Genomic DNA, 18,214 nt, shown 5'->3' with positions numbered 1-18,214 from the left:
CTCGTATCGCCCGGGTTCCAAGAATGTCAAACCCGATTCCCTTTCTCGTATTTTTGACCATTCCGAACGCCCATCCACTCCCGAGTGCATCCTACCCAGGACCCTAGTGGTCTCCACACTTATATGGGAGGTTGAATCGAGGGTCAGAACGGCCTTAGAAGGGGTAACGCCTCCGCCCGGTTGTCCGCCTAATCGGTTGTTTGTGCCGGAGGGGTGTCGGTCCGATGTTATTCGGTGGGGGCATTGCTCCAACGTAGCGTGTCATCCAGGAGTCAGCCGTACTAGCTTTTTAGTGAAGCAACGCTTTTGGTGGCCGCTGATGGCTCGTGACATTCACAGTTTTGTCTTGGCTTGCTCGGTTTGTGCCACTGGGAAGAGTTCTAATCGACCCCCAGATGGGTTACTCCAACCGCTGTCGGTCCCTTCGAGACCCTGGTCCCACATCGCGCTAGATTTTGTTACCGGTCTCCCGCCCTCCCAGGGCAAGACGGTTGTTTTGACTGTGGTGGACCGGTTCTCGAAGGCGGCTCATTTTATTCCCTTGCCTAAATTACCATCTGCCAAGGAAACAGCGGTAACGGTCGTGGATCATCTCTTTCGCTTACATGGCCTGCCGATGGACGTAGTTTCTGACCGTGGGCCCCAATTTGTGTCCAAGTTTTGGCAGGAGTTTTGTAGGTTACTGGGAGCAAGTGTCAGTCTTTCTTCAGGGTTTCATCCCCAGAGCAACGGTCAAACGGAGAGGGCCAACCAAGATTTGGAGAGAGTGTTGCGATGTTTGGTTTCTAAGAACCCCTCTTCCTGGAGTCAACAACTCTCTATGGTTGAGTACGCTCACAATTCGTTGCCAGTGGCAGCCACGGGTCTCTCTCCATTTGAGTGTAGTTTAGATTACCAGCCACCTATCTTTCCCAGTACAGAGTCCGAGGTCACTGTTCCCTCCGCTCACGCTTTCATCCAGAGGTGCCGTCACGTATGGAGCAGAGCCCGTGAGACTCTCCTCCGGGTGGGGGCGCGCACCAAGGCTAAGGCCGATCGCCACCGGTCGAAGCCTCCGGTATACGTTGTTGGACAAAGAGTGTGGCTTTCCACGAAGAACATTCCACTCCGATCCGTTTCTAACAAGCTTGCCCCCAAATTTATCGGGCCGTTCAGGGTCACCAGGATCATTAGTCCGGTGGCGGTCCGGCTCAAGCTTCCTCCGGCGTATAGGAGAATTCATCCTACCTTCCATGTGTCCAAGATAAAACCGGTGTTTCAGGCACGCATTAACCCGCCGGTCCCGGTTCCCCCGCCGCCACGACTTGTTGATGGGGAGACCACCTTTTCTGTCAATCGGATTTTGAACTCGAGAAGGAGGGGACGCGGATTCCAGTACCTGGTAGACTGGGAGGGTTACGGTCCGGAGGAGAGAAGTTGGGTACCCGCTAGGGACATTCTGGATCACTCCCTTATCGATGATTTCAATCGACAGGTAAATTTGTCTGGGAACGCCAAGAGGCGTTCCTAGGGGGGGGGGTATTGTCACGGTTCATGAATCCACTGCCTCACTCTCTCTTTTCTCTCTCTCTCTCTCTCTCGCTCTCTCTCTCTCTCTCTCTCCTGTGTTTGTGTGGGCGTGGTTCCCAATCTTGGCCTGATTGTCTGCGCCAGCTGGAATGAATTATCTTCCCCTTTATATGTTCTGTAACCTGTGTTTCTTGTTGTCAGATCGTTGTTTCTTCCCTGAGGTTGTGTCGTGTGTCAGTGCTCATTCTCTCTCAGCCCTTGTGGGGATTATCTGCTGTGCTCCTTCCTACCCAGCCAGACTCACTCCCTTGGATTTCTCAGCACGCTATCATCAGAGGATGTGCCCTAGGCCCTGGGTTGGATTCTGTCTGAGTATATTCTGTCTGTCCTGTGGATACTGTAAACTATTTTCATTAAACCATCGTTGCTTGCATCTTGCATCCGCCTCTGTATTGTGACACAACTACTGAGCCACACAACTACAGACCACAACCACACAACTATTGACCACAACCACTGAACAAAACTACTGACCACACCTACTAACCACACAACTACTTATTATTATACTATTTATTATTATATATATATCCTCTTACACCGTTTAAGATAGACACGCCATTCAACGTTTATAAGGTGTAGACTGATCTGGTTGCTTGAGATGTGTACTTGATTATATTATTCAAATAGTGAAATATTTTTAATTCCCATCAATAGTCAGTAGATTTTGTCAGAAGTTGTTTTCAGTAGTAGTGGTCAGTAGTTGTGTGGTTCAGTAGTAGTGGTCAGTAGTTATGTGGTTCAATAGTTGTGGTCAGTAGTTGTATGGGTGTGGTCAAAAGTTCTGTGGATATGGTCAGTAGTTAGATGTTGTGTGGTTGTGGTCAGAAGTTGTGTGGTTGTGGTCAGAAGATGTGTGGTTGTGGTCACTAGATGTGGTAAGCAGTTGTGTGGTCAGAAGTTGTGGGGTTGTGGTCAGAAGTTGTATGGACCAGTTCAAATAGGCCAGGTCAAGAGGGGATGTTAATAATTTGATAATAATATTAATAATTCAGTGTGTTTTTTATTTAATTACAGCTGCATAGCTAATGTTATTTTTTGTGTGCAAACACTTTTTCATATCTATATTGTAAATACACTTGATTGTAAAAGTTTTGTATATTTTGGTTTGGTACATCGTGGGGTATCTGTGTTACTGTACCCTCCTATTGTTCTCTCTTGCCTGACCTTCAACTAGTGAGGTGCCTGAGAGGTGTGACTGCGCCAAGGGCTAAGATATTGTGCGTTGTCTTTTCGTGAGCGTAAAAATCCAACAAGCAGACCTCCAGTTGTGGCAGTGTCCTCATTAAAGTGCACAACGAAGAACGAACCACGCTACAGTTGCTGTCAGAAGTTGTGTGGTTCTGGTATGTAATTTTCTCTTCTCTCTCATTATCATTTTGTCCCTCAGTGTCAGTGAGTATCCTAGCAACGGTTTCATTTTGGAATCTCAATCTCAAAGAGGCAAAGTGTCAATGCAAGATTGAACCATACAACAACGGCTCCGACTCTTGTCAGGTGTGGCAGGGCTTGCACACTATTACGGACTACAAAGGGAAGCACAGCAAACTATTACGGACAACAAAGAGAAACACTAGACCCACTCCAATTTGCATACCGCCCCAACAGATCCACAGATATCTCTATTGCACTCTACACTGCCCTTTCTCACCTGGAAAAAAGGAACACCTACGTGAGAATGCTATTCATTGACTACAGCTCAGCATCCAACACCATAGTGCCCTCAAAGCTCATCACTAAGCTAAGGACCCTGGGACAAAACACCTCCCTCTGCAACTGGATCCTGGACTTCCTGACAGGCCGTCCCCAGGTGGCAAAGGTAGGTAACAACACATCACAAGACCACGCTGGTCCTCAAAACAGCGGCCCCTCAGGGGTGTGTACTTAGTACCCTCCTGTACTCCCTGTTTACCCACGACTGCATGGCCAAGCATGACTCCAACACCATCATTAAGTTTGCCGACGACACAACAGTGGTAGGCTTGATCACTGACAACGATGAGACAGCCTATAGAGAGGAGGTCAGAGTCCTAGCAGTGTGGTGCCAAACTCTCCCTCAAAGTGATCAAGACAGAGGTGATTGTGGCCTACAGAAAAAGGAGGACAGAGCATGCCCCCATTCTCATTGATGGGGCTGTAGAGGAGCAGGTTGAGAGCTTCAAGTTCCTTGTTGTCCCCATCACCAACAAACTATCATGGTCCAACACTGAAAATATTTGGCATGGGTCCTCAAATCCTCAAAGTTCTACTGCTGCACCATCGAGAGCATCCTGTCTGGTTGCATCACCGCATGGTATGGCAACTGCTCGGCCACAAACCGCAAGGCACTACAGAGGGTAGTGTGTACGGCTCAGTACATCACTGGGGCCAAGCTTCCAGCCATACAGGACCTCTATAGCAGGCGGTGTCAGAGGAATGCCCAAAAAATTGACAAGGACTCCAGCCACCCTAGTCATAGACTGTTCTCTCTGCTACCGCATGGCAAGCGGTCAAAAAGGCTTCTTAACAGCTTCTACCCTCAAGCCATAAGACTCTTGAACAGTTAATCAAATGACTACCCAGACTATTTGCATTGTCCCCACCCCACCACACATTTTTACGCTGCTGCTACTCTCTGTTTATTATCCATGCATAGTCACTTTACCTCTACCTATGTGTACATACCCAAAACAAGGACGCCGTAGAAGGGGCAGACGGGTCGGTCTTCTGGTTTGCGCACCGCTCCCGAGCATACTACTCGCCAATGTCCAGTCTCTTGACAACAAGGTAGATGAAATCTGTGCAAGGGTAGCCTTCCAGAGAGACATCAGAGACTGTAACGTTCTTTGTGTCACGGAAACATGGCTCACTCGAGACACGCTATCGGAGTCGGTACAGCCAGCTGGTTTCTTCACGCATCGCGCCGACAGAAACAAGCATCTTTCTGGTAAGAAGAAGGGCGGGGGTGTATGCCTTATGATTAACGAGACGTGGTGTGATCATGACAACATACAGGATCTCAAGTCCTTCTGTTCGCCTGACTTAGAATTCCTCACAATCAAATGCCGACCGCATTATCTACCTAGAGAATTCTCTTCGATTATAATCACAGCCGCATATATTCCCCCCAAGCAGACACATCGATGGCCCTGAACAAACTTAATTTGACTCTATGTAAACTGGAAACCACATATCCTGAGGCTGCATTTATTGTAGCTGGGGATTTTAACCCTTTCATGCGTGAGTTCCAAATATCTCTAACGGTCGCCCCAGCGTGAGGTTTTTTATGCACGTGATGTTAGAATGTTCTCTCCATTCCAGAATGTGATTGATACGTAACAGTACATTTTATCCGCGCTGCCCTCAAACCAAAGCACGCAGCCTGTTTATATTTATAGGCTGTTTCAACTTCAATTTCAAATTATTTTCTAACAAGTTTTTATTTTCTAAAAACAGTTTGAATTTAGGTGTGTTCCGCCTCCTCATTCATTCACATAAAAATAGTAATTTTTACTTTTGCGGACAATTACATTTTTGGGACATTTCTGACACGGACAAAATTCCCCCAAGCACTTCCCAATTGTTTGTGCAGTTCACGTCTGCAGACATTTGCTCATCTCCCGTCAGAACATGATCTGCACACGTGTTCACATTTTCTATCTGTTGCCCTCATTGCAGTCATTGTTTTCGTTAATAATAATAACTTTGGAAATGTGTGCGTTTCTATCAAAGTAAGTGCATTATTACGTTGTAATAGTTTCTGTATGTCGTTTCTATTGTAGCGTACTGTATGTATGGAGCGTAATATATTTGTGTATATTCTTTATAACCGCGGACACGTGAGGTAACGTTACTCATTTTATAACCTTTATGGTGTTATAGTCAATCGTGCTTATGTAGCTACATTATTCTATTAGCTCTGTAAAACAATGCTAATTGCGTCAGAGAAGTACTATCTTGTGTTGTATTTTGAAGCTACATGGCCTTATGACTCCCAAGTGACGCAGCGGTCAAAGGCACAGCACATCAGTGCTACAGGCGTCACTACAGACTCCCTGGTTCAAATCCAGGCTGCGTTTCTATCAAAGTAAGTGCCTTATTACGTTATAATAGTTTCTGCTGTAGCTCACTGTATGTATGGATCATAATATATTCCTTATAACCGCGGACACGTGAGGTAACGTTACACATTTTATAACCTTTATGGTGTTATAGTCAATCGTGCTTATGTAGCTACATTATTCTATTAGCTCTGTAAAACAGTGCTAGTTGCGTCAGAGAACTATTAGCTAGTGTTGTATTTTGAAGCTACCCTGACCTTATGACTCCCGAGTGGCGCAGCGGTCTATGGCACTGCATCTCAGTGCTAGAGGCGTCACTACAGACACCCTGGTTCAAATCCAGGCTGTATCACAACTGGCTGTGATTGGGAGTCCCATAGGACAGCGCACGATTGGCCCAGCGTTGTCCGAGTTTGGCCGTTGTAGGCCATCATTGTAAATAATAATTTGTTTTTAAATTACTTGCCTAGTTAAATAAAATAAAAAATATGACCATGGTTTGTTTATTTGGTCTATTCAGCATAGCTCTGTTTTGCCCTGCCTTGCCCCCCTGTGGAGCTCAAAAGTTAGTTTCTTAATGCAATAAACTATTTTTTTTATAGCAGTGTTTATTATGTTACTTCTTTGTAGTATTGTTTTATTGATATATCCTTATATTGTATTCTAATTAATAATTCCTCTTTCTTCTGTACTTTCAGAAACCACAAACATTATTTGCCAATATCATAACTGGAGCTGGACATCTTTGGAGCAGAAGAATGAGGACAGCTTTTGTATGCTAACGTACACTCTTAACAGTCTTACTGGATGAAAAGACAGCAAGAAAACACATATGCCAATATGTAATAGTCGTCTATTTTATTGCAGTATTGGTAGTTGGTTCAACAACTTGTTATAGTAGAGGACAAAAAACTGAAAATGCATAACCCATATTTAATTTTATTTATTTATTTTATTTATTTTACCGTTATTTTACCAGGTAAGTTGACTGAGAACACGTTCTCATTTGCAGCAACGACCTGGGGAATAGTTACAGGGGAGAGGAGGGGGATGAATGAGCCAATTGTAAACTGGGGATTATTAGGTGACCATGATGGTTTGAGGGCCAGATTGGGAATTTAGCCAGGACACCGGGGTTAACACCCCTACTCTTACGATAAGTGCCATGGGATCTTTAATGACCTCAGAGAGTCAGGACACCCGTTTAACGTCCCATCCGAAAGACGGCACCCTACACAGGGCAGTGTCCCCAATCACTGCCCTGGGGCATTGGGATATTTTTTAGACCAGAGGAAAGAGTGCCTCCTACTGGCCCTCCAACACCACTTCCAGCAGCATCTGGTCTCCCATCCAGGGACTGACCAGGACCAACCCTGCTTAGCTTCAGAAGCAAGCCAGCAGTGGTATGCAGGGTGGTATGCTGCTGGCGCATTCATGCAGTGACTGAACAACAACTGCATTTCCACCCCCCCCCAGTGGGTAGGTGGGTGAGATATTGTCACTATAACTGCATAATGGATTTGTATGTGAACTGTACATCCAATTACAAAAATAGCTTGTTCAGTAATCATCTCACCTGTTAGTTGGCGGTGAACTATGTTGCCATTGAGGGCAGCAGTGTCGATCAGATGGAAAAATATCTTCTTATACCACTTGGTTGTTTTCCGAGTGCATTCCACAAAGCTGTTTATCATGTCTGCCTTATCCACTGCCCCCATTTTGAGGTTATAGTCGAGCACACAATCTGGTTTGATCTTTCTCTCTCCAGTCAGGTGATCCACCTTCCCTGATGCCGACATGGTTGCTGTATGGACAGTGGAGAGGACATGGACATCTCTTTTGTCATGCCACTTTACTGCCAGCTGTTGACCATTCTCCTGGAACTCCACCTCCCCTCTCTGCATCTCCCTGCATCCGAATCCTGGCATCCCCTTCCTGTTCGACCTGACTGTGCCACAGGCCCCTGTGCTGTTGGAGAGCAGATGCTGGAAGAGTGTGGGACTGCTGTACCAATTGTCCACGTACAAAGTGTGTCCCTTGCCGAGATGAGGAGCCAGCATGGTCATCACTACGGACCCGGACACCCCAAGCCCCTCATAATGTTTGATGTCAGTGGTGGACCCTGTGTAAACTATAATATCCTGGACAAATCCTGTCTTCACGTCGCACATGACAAAGAACTTGACTCCAAACCTGTGCCTTTTGGAGGGAATATATTGACGGAACGCCAGCCTACCTTTCCATAACATCAGGGACTCATCAATGCATAGGTCCTTGTATGGCACAAAGACCCGACCAAATGCTGATGTCAGGCTGGTTAGAACATTTCTTATTTTGTATAACGGGTCACTTAAGATGGCAGTAGCATTGTTGACGAAATGCAGGCATCGCAGCAGAACTAGGAAGCGGTCTTGGGAAAAGAGGGTGGCAAAGAAGGGAGTTGCAAACATAGGATCTGTGCTCCAGTATTCTCTTAGGGAGTTCTTCTTTACTATCCCCATGAGGAGGACTGTCACCACGAAGGTATACATTTCACTAATTGTGGTTGTCACCCATTTAGCGAGTTTCCCCCTCACTCCTGGCTCTCTCTTCTCCTGTAGCTCCAAGGCATAGCGATTGGTCTCCTCTACTATGTATCCCACCAGCTCCTCTGTCAGAAACAACTTGAAGCACTCTGCCTCAGTTGGAAATGGCAAGGGGCGTTGCACTCCAGACTGGGACTCGTCAAAGCAAACAGCAGGGCCAGGAGGGGTGAAATTACTGGTGGCCTTCCAGCTACCACAGAACTCCTGTACTTCATCCACTGTCGGTCTGCCTCCATCACCACCAGCATCTTCAAAGGGTACTTCGTCAGTGGACAAGGGAAATTCAGATTCAGGCTTCTCAATGGCTACAAGGTTGGAGGGCAGCTCCTCACTGTCACTGTCAGAATCTGATTCCTGACTTTCATACTCAGACTCATTGTCAGAATTTAAAAAAATCTCCAGAATTTCCACATTTGTGAGTTGTCTCCTTTTGAAAGACATTGCTAATGCTACAGCTTAGCTCACTAGCTACATACATAAACAACAACACTGAATGGCTCAGAGGGAGAGGGTACGTGTTTGGCTACCGGCACGCGCCACTTGTATCAATAAATCACTATCAGAAAATGTTTCGTGTGGCAATTATTTGTGTATTTACGGTTTTATTCACATGTTTTCAATTCTAGGTGACAAATCATGCATTCCGATTCTTGCACAGATTGTAATGGGCACATATTATGTGTGTAAAATATATTTTTTTAAGGTTGTACTGATTATGATGAGCTAAGCTAATTCCAGCTGTGTAGCCATGTTTGTTGACATACAATGCATTCTGGGTTTCACGTATTCGTCTGTTTGACCAAAGATGTTATAACAAAATGAGGTGAGTAAGAGTTCACAAATTCTTTGAGGACTTCCGGAAATGAATGGTGGGATGTGAACGACGGTAGATGACACACCCCTTCAACATGCATACTATAAACAGACCAAACTCATCTCGTCTTCTCTTATTATCTTCGGTTTCTGTGAGGAAAAATGCATGGCTGCGCGCTGAAACTAATCATCGGATTACTTTCGATTTCTATAAAGTGTTTTACCTAATTATTTCGATCAATGGTGAGCTCACCCGTGATGTGATTAATTATACATAGTAATTGCTATTAGCTAATTCATATTGTAGTTTATGTCAGCCTAGAGTTAGAAAATATGACTGCTTGTGTTGGGTCAATCTTTCCTCAGTTAGCGCTAGGACTATTGTAGCCTACATTTTCCCGGTTAGGATGATTGTGTTATGCTATATATACTTCTGTGAATATCTGAACATTGAATCCAAAAATAAACTGCTCACATTCTGGACATAACTTTGTAAGGACTGTGTTTGTGTAAATAGTTTCTGAAAAAAAGTGTGGCCAGCTGAAACGCTGATTGTTGCGTCATTCGAAACTGGCCTTTCTAAACTAGCGTTCTAAATGAGTGTTCTAATCACACGGGTTTGATCGTACGCTTCAGGGACCACTGTAGAACGATCACACCCGTGTGATGGTACGTGTGAAAAGGTTAACAAGGCTAATCTGAAAACAAGACCCTAAATTCTATCAGCATATCGATTGCGCTACCAGGGCTGGCAAAACCCTAGATCATTGTTATACTTACTTCCGCAATGCATATAAGGCCCTCCCCCACCCTCCTTTCGGAAAAGCTGACCACGACTCCATTTTGTTGCTCCCTGCCTATAGACAAAAACTAAAACAGGAAGCTCCCGTGCTCAGGTCTGTTCAACGCTGGTCCGACCAATCGGATTCCACGCTTCAAGATTGCTTCATTCACGTGGACTGGGATATGTTCCACATAGCGGCGAACAACAACATTGAGGAATACGCTGATTCGGTGAGCGGGGTTTATTAGCAAGTATATCGGCGATGTCGTACCCACAGCGTTTATTCAAATATTCCCAAACCAGAAACCGTGGATTGATGGCAGCATTCGCGCAAAACTGAAAGTGCGAACCACTGCTTTTAATCAGGGCAAGGTGACTGAAAACATGACCGAATACAAACAGTGTAGCTATTCCATCCGCAAGGCAATCAAACAAGCTAAGCGTCAGTATAGAGACAAAGTAGAGTCGCAATTCAACGGCTCAGACACAAGAGGTATGTGGCAGGGTCTACAGTCAATCACGGACTATAAAAGGAAAACCAGCCCCGTCGCAGACCCGGATGTCTTGCTCCCAGACAGACTAAATAACTTCTTTGCTTGTTTCGAGCACAATACAGTGCCACTGACACGGCCCGCTACCAAAACCTGCGGGCTCTCCTTCACTGCAGTCGACGTGAGCTAAACATTCAAATGTGTCAACCCTCGCAAGGCTGCAGGCCCAGACGGCATCCCCAGCCGCGTCCTCAGAGCATGCGCAGACCAGCTGGCTGGTGTGTTTACGGACATATTCAATCAATCCTTATCCCAGTCTGCTATCCCCAGATGCTTCAAGAGGGCCACCATTGTTCCTGTTCCCCAAAAAGCTAAGCTAACTGAGCTAAATGACTACAGCCCCGTAGCCCTCACTTCCGTCATCATGAAGTGCTTTGAGAGACTAGTCAAGGACCATATCACCTCCCCCCTACCTGACACCCTAGACCCACTCCAATTTGCTTAAAGCCCCTATAGGTCCACAGACGACGCAATCGCAATCACACTGCACACTGCCCTAACCCATCTGGACAAGAGGAATACCGTTCATTGACAATATGAGAATGCTGTTCATTGACTACAGCTCAGCATTTAACACCATAGTACCCTCCAAACTATTCATCAAGCTCGGGACCCTGGGTCTCGACCCCGCCCTGTGCAACTGGGTCCTGGACTTCCTGACGGGCCGCCCCCAGGTGGTGAGGGTAGGTAACAACATCTCCACCCCGCTGCTCCTCAACACTGGGGCCCCACAAGGGTGCGTTCTGAGCCCTCTCCTGTACTCCCTGTTCACCCACGACTGCGTAGCCATGCACGCCTCCAACTCAATCATCAAGTTTGCGGACGACACTACAGTGGTAGGCTTGATTACCAACAACGACGAGACGGCCTACAGGGAGGAGGTGAGGGCCCTCGGAGTGTGGTGTCAGGAAAATAACCTCACACTCAACGTCAACAAAACAAAGGAGATGATTGTGGACTTCAGGAAACAGCAGAGGGAGCACCCCCCTATCGACGGGACAGTAGTGGAGCAGGTGGAAAGTTTTAAGTTCCTCGGTGTACATATCACGGACAAACTGAATTGGTCCACCCACACAGACAGCGTTGTGAAGAAGGCGCAGCAGCGCCTCTTCAACCTCAGGAGGCTGAAGAAATTCGGCTTGTCACCAAAAGCACTCACAAACTTCTACAAATGCACAATCGAGAGCATCCTGTCGGGCTGTATCACCGCCTGGTACGGCAACTGCTCCACCCACAACCGTAAGGCTCTCCAGAGGGTAGTGAGGTCAGCACAACGCATCACCGGGGGCAAACTACCTGGCCTCCAGGACACCTACACCACCCGATGTCACAGGAAGGCCATAAAGATCATCAAGGACAACAACCACCCGAGCCACTGCCTGTTCACCCCGCTATCATCCAGAAGGCGAGGTCAGTACATGTGCATCAAAGCAGGGACCGAGAGACTGAAAAACAGCTTCTATCTCAAGGCCATCAGACTGTTAAACAGCCACCACTAACATTTAGTGGCCGCTGCCAACATACTGACTCAACTCCAGCCACTTTAATAATGGGAAATTATGGAAATTATGTACAAATGTATCACTAGCCACTTTAAACAATGCCCCTTAATATAATGTTTACATACCCTACATTACTCATCTCATATGTATATGTATATACTGTACTCTATATCATCTACTGCATCTCGCCATCTTTATGTAATACATGTGTCACTAGCCACTTTAAACTATGCCACTTTATGTTTATATACCCTACATTACTCATCTCATATGTATATACTGTACTCTATACCATCTACTGCATCTTGCCTATGCCGTTCTGTACCATCACTCATTCATATATCTTTATGTACATATTCTTTATCCCTTTACACTTGTGTGTATAAGGTAATAGTTGTAGAATTGTTAGGTTAGATTACTTGTTGGTTATTACTGCATTGTCGGAACTAGAAGAACAAGCATTTCGCTACACTCGCATTAATATCTGCTAACCATGTGTATGTGACAAATAAAATTTGATTTGATTTGAATTAGTTGTAGGCTATTGCTTCAAATCCTATTGCTTCTAACTTCAATACGCTTTTTAAATAAATAAGGCCTACACCATTTTTAACAGCACATTACTCAACACTAGTGAGACTCATGTCGCCTATGACCTACCTAGGCCTAGGCCCACAGTATATCGAAAAATGTTTTTGTTCAATGACATGACCGCAAATAATTACATATGGGTCTCCCAGTGGCGGCTGGCATGGGTATCTAATTTGCATCTGTAAGAATGCATTTTGCATTGTGATGCAGTGTCTTAGATTGCTGTGCCAATCGGGAGGGCTATTATAATACTGTACATGATGACCAGGTTAGGATAACCGAAACATTTCTTTATTAAAAAAACTGTCAGAAAGAATGTTGATACTTGTTTATTTATTTATGAATGAGTGAGTACCTCAGCTGAATGTAGGTGCCAAGCTATATGACTGTGCCATCAACTTGATAATATATAATGAAATTCTAGGAGTTATTTAGTTTTCAAAAAAACAAAAGTGAGCGATTGCAATCTGAATAAAGGCCAAAATAATATTTGTAAAGGCCAAAACATTTATTTATGTTTTTAGAGGGAGAGAAACCAAAAACCTACAGTCATCTCATGGGTCTCCCAGTCGAGGCTGGCATGGGTATTGAACCAGCAACTGTAGCAGCACAGTGATACCATGTCTTAGACCACTGCGCCATACAGGCACTGTACAACGTGACTGGTCGGGAGTAGGCTACAGTACTACAGAAATGAAATGGGAAATAGCGCCTTGGGACCCAAAAGCACAAATCAGTGCCAAAAATTAAGTAGTGACGCAGGGTACCGAACTAAACAACAAATGACCTCTGAGTCCCGCAGCATAACCGCAAAACTTTTAGTGGACCAACCACTGTACCCTTACCACCTGGGGAGGCCCTTCAGGAAGTCCAGGATCCAGTTGCAGAGGGAGTTGTTTAGTCCCAGGGTCCTTTGCTTAGTGAAGAGCTTTGAAGGCACTATGGTGTTGAATGCTGATCTGCAGTCAATGAATAGCATTCTCACATAGGTATTCCTTTTGTCCAGGTGTGAAAGGGGTAATCTGTCTGGCCCTGCGGCCTTGTGAATGTTGACCTGTTTAAAGGTCTTACTCACATCGGCTGCGGAGAACGTGATCACACAGTCGTCCGGAACATCTGATGCTCTCTTGCATGTTTCAGTGATACTTGCCTCGAAGTGAGCATGGAAGTTATTTAGCTCTTCTAGTAGGCTTGTGTCACTGCGCAGCTCTCGGCTGTGCTTCCATTTGTAGTCTGTAATAGTTTGCAGGCCCTGCCACAGCTGAAGAGCGTCGGAGCCGGTGTAGTATGATTCGATCTAGGTCCTGTATTGATGCTTTGCCTGTTTGATGGTTCGTCAGAGGGCATAGCAGGATTTCTCATAAGCAAGTTGCTGTAATAAATTTAAAACAGGTGTGGTCCATCTCAAAGTATGCTACTAAAACAGATTACTCATACCACCATAGGCTATTTCATCCTGCCAACATTAGGTCGGGAGGACAGTAGTCTACTTCAGGAATTTTCAAACTGGGGTTCCCTATGGGTCCAGGGCGGTACTGCAGGGGTATGCAGTTTATTATTTTTGAAAAATGTTATGGGGGATTTTTTTTATGTGAAAAATAACTATTTTATGAATCTCGCTAGCTGCAATAGAATTCCATCATGAGCACCATTTTTATGTCTCTGCATTTGGTATGAAGGAAGTCACAAGCCAATGCTAACTAGCATTAGCGCAATGACTGGAAGTCTACAAGAACAGTTAGCATGTTAGCTGTTCTTGTTCATCTGACTTTGGAGAAGTGGTGAACGGCTTCATTGCCAAAATCTCGAACTATCCCTTTAATATGGAGGAAATTACAGTTATTAGCTAATTACAGGGTTTTTTCTGTTTAGAATATTCTTATGGGCCATCTCATTGGTAATCTTTTGGGATGGAAGAACAGTTTCAACTTAAACAACCAGAACTAGATAGCATGCAGAAAAGATATTGAATTTTCTATGTATATTTTTTTATAGTACCATCTTTACCATCTAACAATGAAGTAAAAGCTAGACATTCAGGGAGAATTGGAAATTCCCAAAACTGGGCATGCAGGGAACTTACCCTCTGATTTTGTTATAATGTTTGAGCAGAGGAACACAGCATTAGCCATGGCAAAATGCATAGATTTGCAGGAAATGAGCCTAAAAACTTCAAAATTATCTCTCAGCTCCATGCAAAACTGTGTAGAATTGCCGAAAATTTACTTCAAAACTGCCACATTTTCTCTCATCTCAATGGAAAAATGTGTAGAATTGCAGAATTTTTGCTTCACAACAGCAAAATGTTCTCTACGCCACCAAGATACCTTTTCTAGCTAATAGACTATGAGCTCATTGGAGTAGCGGTAGACTTTCATCTACAGTAAGTGTATTTCGCTTTACCTCTCAAACGAGCACACTGTCTACCAAATCTATGGGCGAGTTGGAATGGTAAGGCGAAAGCAACTGACGGTAGACGAAAGTCGACGAGTGAAGTCGGGAGTGGTGCATCTGCGACAGCCAAAAGTCGGCCACTAATGTGGTTTTCCAACAGCAAGGCTCAGATCACCATGGCAGTTTTGCCATTGTTTATACAAGTTTTTCTTTGTAATGTCGAAATAAACATGTTTCCAACCCCCAAATCACACACTCACAGACTGAAATCATATGTGTGTAGGCCAGGGATGGGCAACTTTGATGGGATGGGGGCCACAAGAAATCTGAACTCATCATGAGGGGCCGTAGTTTCTCGCGGCCCCTCATTGCGAGGAAAGCATTTTAGTGGCCCCGCTCTTGACAGCGGAGATAAATGTTCAATTTTTTAGAGTTCATTTCGTGCAATTCTACGCATTTTGCCATGGGTTGAAGAAAACATGTTGCAGTTTTAAAGCAAGTTAGCTGCAATTCTACATATTTTGCCACGGGACGGAAAGAAGAATTTGCTATTTTACAGCTCATTTCCTGCAATTCTACACATTTTGGCATAGACTGGAGTGAAATGTTTGCTGTTTTTAATATGATAGCTGAGTGAGACTGAATAACAAAATCAATTGAGGCCCACCCGGCCAGTAATTCAACCATGATAACAAGTTTAGATGGCTAAGTTAATTTAACTGACAGCTATCTAAAACATGTTAGCGGACATGGGCTAATTGACTGACTATCGGTGACTACATAACAAGAGAAAAGTTGCTGATGCACAACCAAATTTCGAAATTGCACCTTGTGTATTCTACTATTCTAACTCGCAACAGTAAGTTGAGACCCGGCTGAGTACCCTAAAAATGTATCAGAGTGCGGGCTGTCAGTTGCCCATCCCTGGTGTAGGCCTACTTTGTACAATCAATTAGTGGGAGAGAGCCTCAAATATACCATTCATTTGTATATATCCAATGTATACATGAATTGCAGCAAAGTTTAGTCATGTTTGCGTGGGTTAAACAAAAACACTCTGATGATTTGTTGACAATAGAGCTCCCCACAATGCAGGTGATGGCTGCAGGATGAAGTTGGTGAAGAGCAACTGCAAAAAATTCCATCGACTGCAGTCAGAACTTCATGATCTTTGACCACATTATTTTTTGTCAAGTTCATGCAGTCTATGGCTGTGGTCAAAACACTTAAAAAGACACATCCTCATCCATTTACCCTCACCTTATGCCCTTGGGGAAATCCCAGTCGCCATCTTGGAGGTTGGTCCAAATGATTAGCCAAGCAAGGGAAGTTTGCAACATAAGCCCCCCCTGTCCGCGGTGGCGGCTCCGGCGCTGGACGAGGATCCCACTCCACCATTGTCTTTGTCCCCCTCCTTAGCGTCCTTTGAGTGGCGACCCTCGCCGCCGACCTTGGCCTAGGAACCTTCACAAAGGTCCCCACTAGACTGAGGAAACTCCTCCGGACTGAGGGACAGCTCATGACAGAGAGGTAGCTTATGACAGAGAGGTAGCTTATGACAGAGAGGTAGCTTAAGACAGAGAGGTAGCTTAAGACAGAGGGGCAGCTCCGGACTGAAGGGCAGCTCCGGACTGAAGGGCAGCTCCGGACTGAAGGGCAGCTCATGACTGGAGGACAGCTCATGACTGGAAGGCAGCTCATGACTGGAGGGCAGCTCATGACTGGAAGGCAGCTCATGACTAGAAGGCAGCTCATGACTGGAGGACAGCTCATGACTGGAGGGCAGCTCATGACTGGAGGGCAGCTCATGACTGGAGGGCAGCTCATGACTGGAGGGCAGCTCATGACTGGCGGGCAGCTCATGACTGGCGGGCAGCTCATGGCTGGCGGGCGACTCTGGTCGCTCCTGACTGGCGGGCGGCTCCGGCAGCTCCTGACTGGCGGGCGGCTCCGGCGGCTCCTGACTGGCGGGCGGCTCAGGCGGCTCCTGACTGGCGGGCGGCTCAGGCGGCTCCTGACTGGCGGGTGGCTCTAGCGGCTCCTGACTGGCGGGCGGCTCTGGCGGCTCCTGACTGACGGACGGCTCTAGCGGCTCCTGACTGACGGATGGCTCTAATGCCTCGGGACAGACGGGCGGCTCTGACGGCTCGGGACAGACGGGCGGCTCTGACGGCTCGGGACAGACGGGCGGCTCAGATGGCGCTGGGCAGACGGACGGCTCAGATGGCGCTGGGCAGGCAGGCGGCTCAGATGGCGCTGGGCAGGCAGGCAGCTTAGATGGCGCTGGGCAGACAGGCAGCTCAGACGGCGCTGGGCAGGCAGCGCAGATGGTGCTGGGCAGGCAGGCAGCGCAGATGGCGCTGGGCAGGCACCGAGCGCAGATGGCGCTGGGCAGGCGGGCAGCGCAGATGGCGCTGGGCAGACGGCCGACTCTGACCTGCTGAGGCGCACAGTAGGCCTGGTGCGTGGTGCCGGAACTGGTGGTACCGGACTGGAGACACGCACCACTAGGCTATTGCGGGGAGCAGGAACAGGGCACACTGGACTCTCAAGGCGCACTATAGGCCTGGTGCGTGGTGCCGGAACTGGTGGTACCGGGCTGTAGCTACGCACCTCAAGGCTAGTGCGGGGAGAGACAACAGTGCGTACAGGGCTCTGGATACGCACAGTAGGCGTGGTGCGTGGTGCCGGAACTGGTGGTACCGGGCTGGAGACACTCACCACAGGGAGAGTGCATGGAGGAGGAACAGAGTTCTGGAGACGCACAGGAAGCCTGGTGCGTGGTGTTGGCACTGGTGGTACTGGACTGGAGCGAGGAGCGGGCACCGGATATACTGGACCGTGAAGACGTACTGGCTCCCCTGAGCACCGAGCTTGCCCAACCTTACATGGTTGAATGCTCCCCGTAGCCCCACCAGTGCGGGGAGGTGGAATAACCCGCACTGGGCTGTGCTGGCGAACCAGGGACACTATGCGTAAGGCTGGTGCCATGTACACCGGCCCGAGGAGACGCACTGGAGACCTGATGCGTTGAGCCGGCTTCATGACACCTGGCTCAATGCTCAATCTAGCCCGGCCGATAGGAGGAGCTGGGATGTACCGCACCGGGCTATGCACCCGTACAGGAGACACCGTGCGCTCTTCCGCATAACACGGTGTCTGCCCGTACTCCCGCTCTCCACGGTAATCACACACCTCAGGGCGAGTACCTTGTATACTATGCCAAACCAACATCTCTCTCTCTTCGCTCTCCTCCAATATCACCAACAACTCATCGAATGTCTCATAATCTCCCATCCTTTCCCTTTCCTCCAATCTGTCCAATAACTCCTCCACATTCTCCGACTTGTACCTCAATTTAGCCAACTGCTCCTTATGGTAAGCA

The sequence above is a fragment of the Salvelinus fontinalis genome, chromosome 17 (assembly GCF_029448725.1).
Source record: "Salvelinus fontinalis isolate EN_2023a chromosome 17, ASM2944872v1, whole genome shotgun sequence".
Classification (NCBI taxonomy): domain Eukaryota; kingdom Metazoa; phylum Chordata; class Actinopteri; order Salmoniformes; family Salmonidae; genus Salvelinus; species Salvelinus fontinalis.
This window is presented reverse-complemented; position numbering follows the sequence as displayed.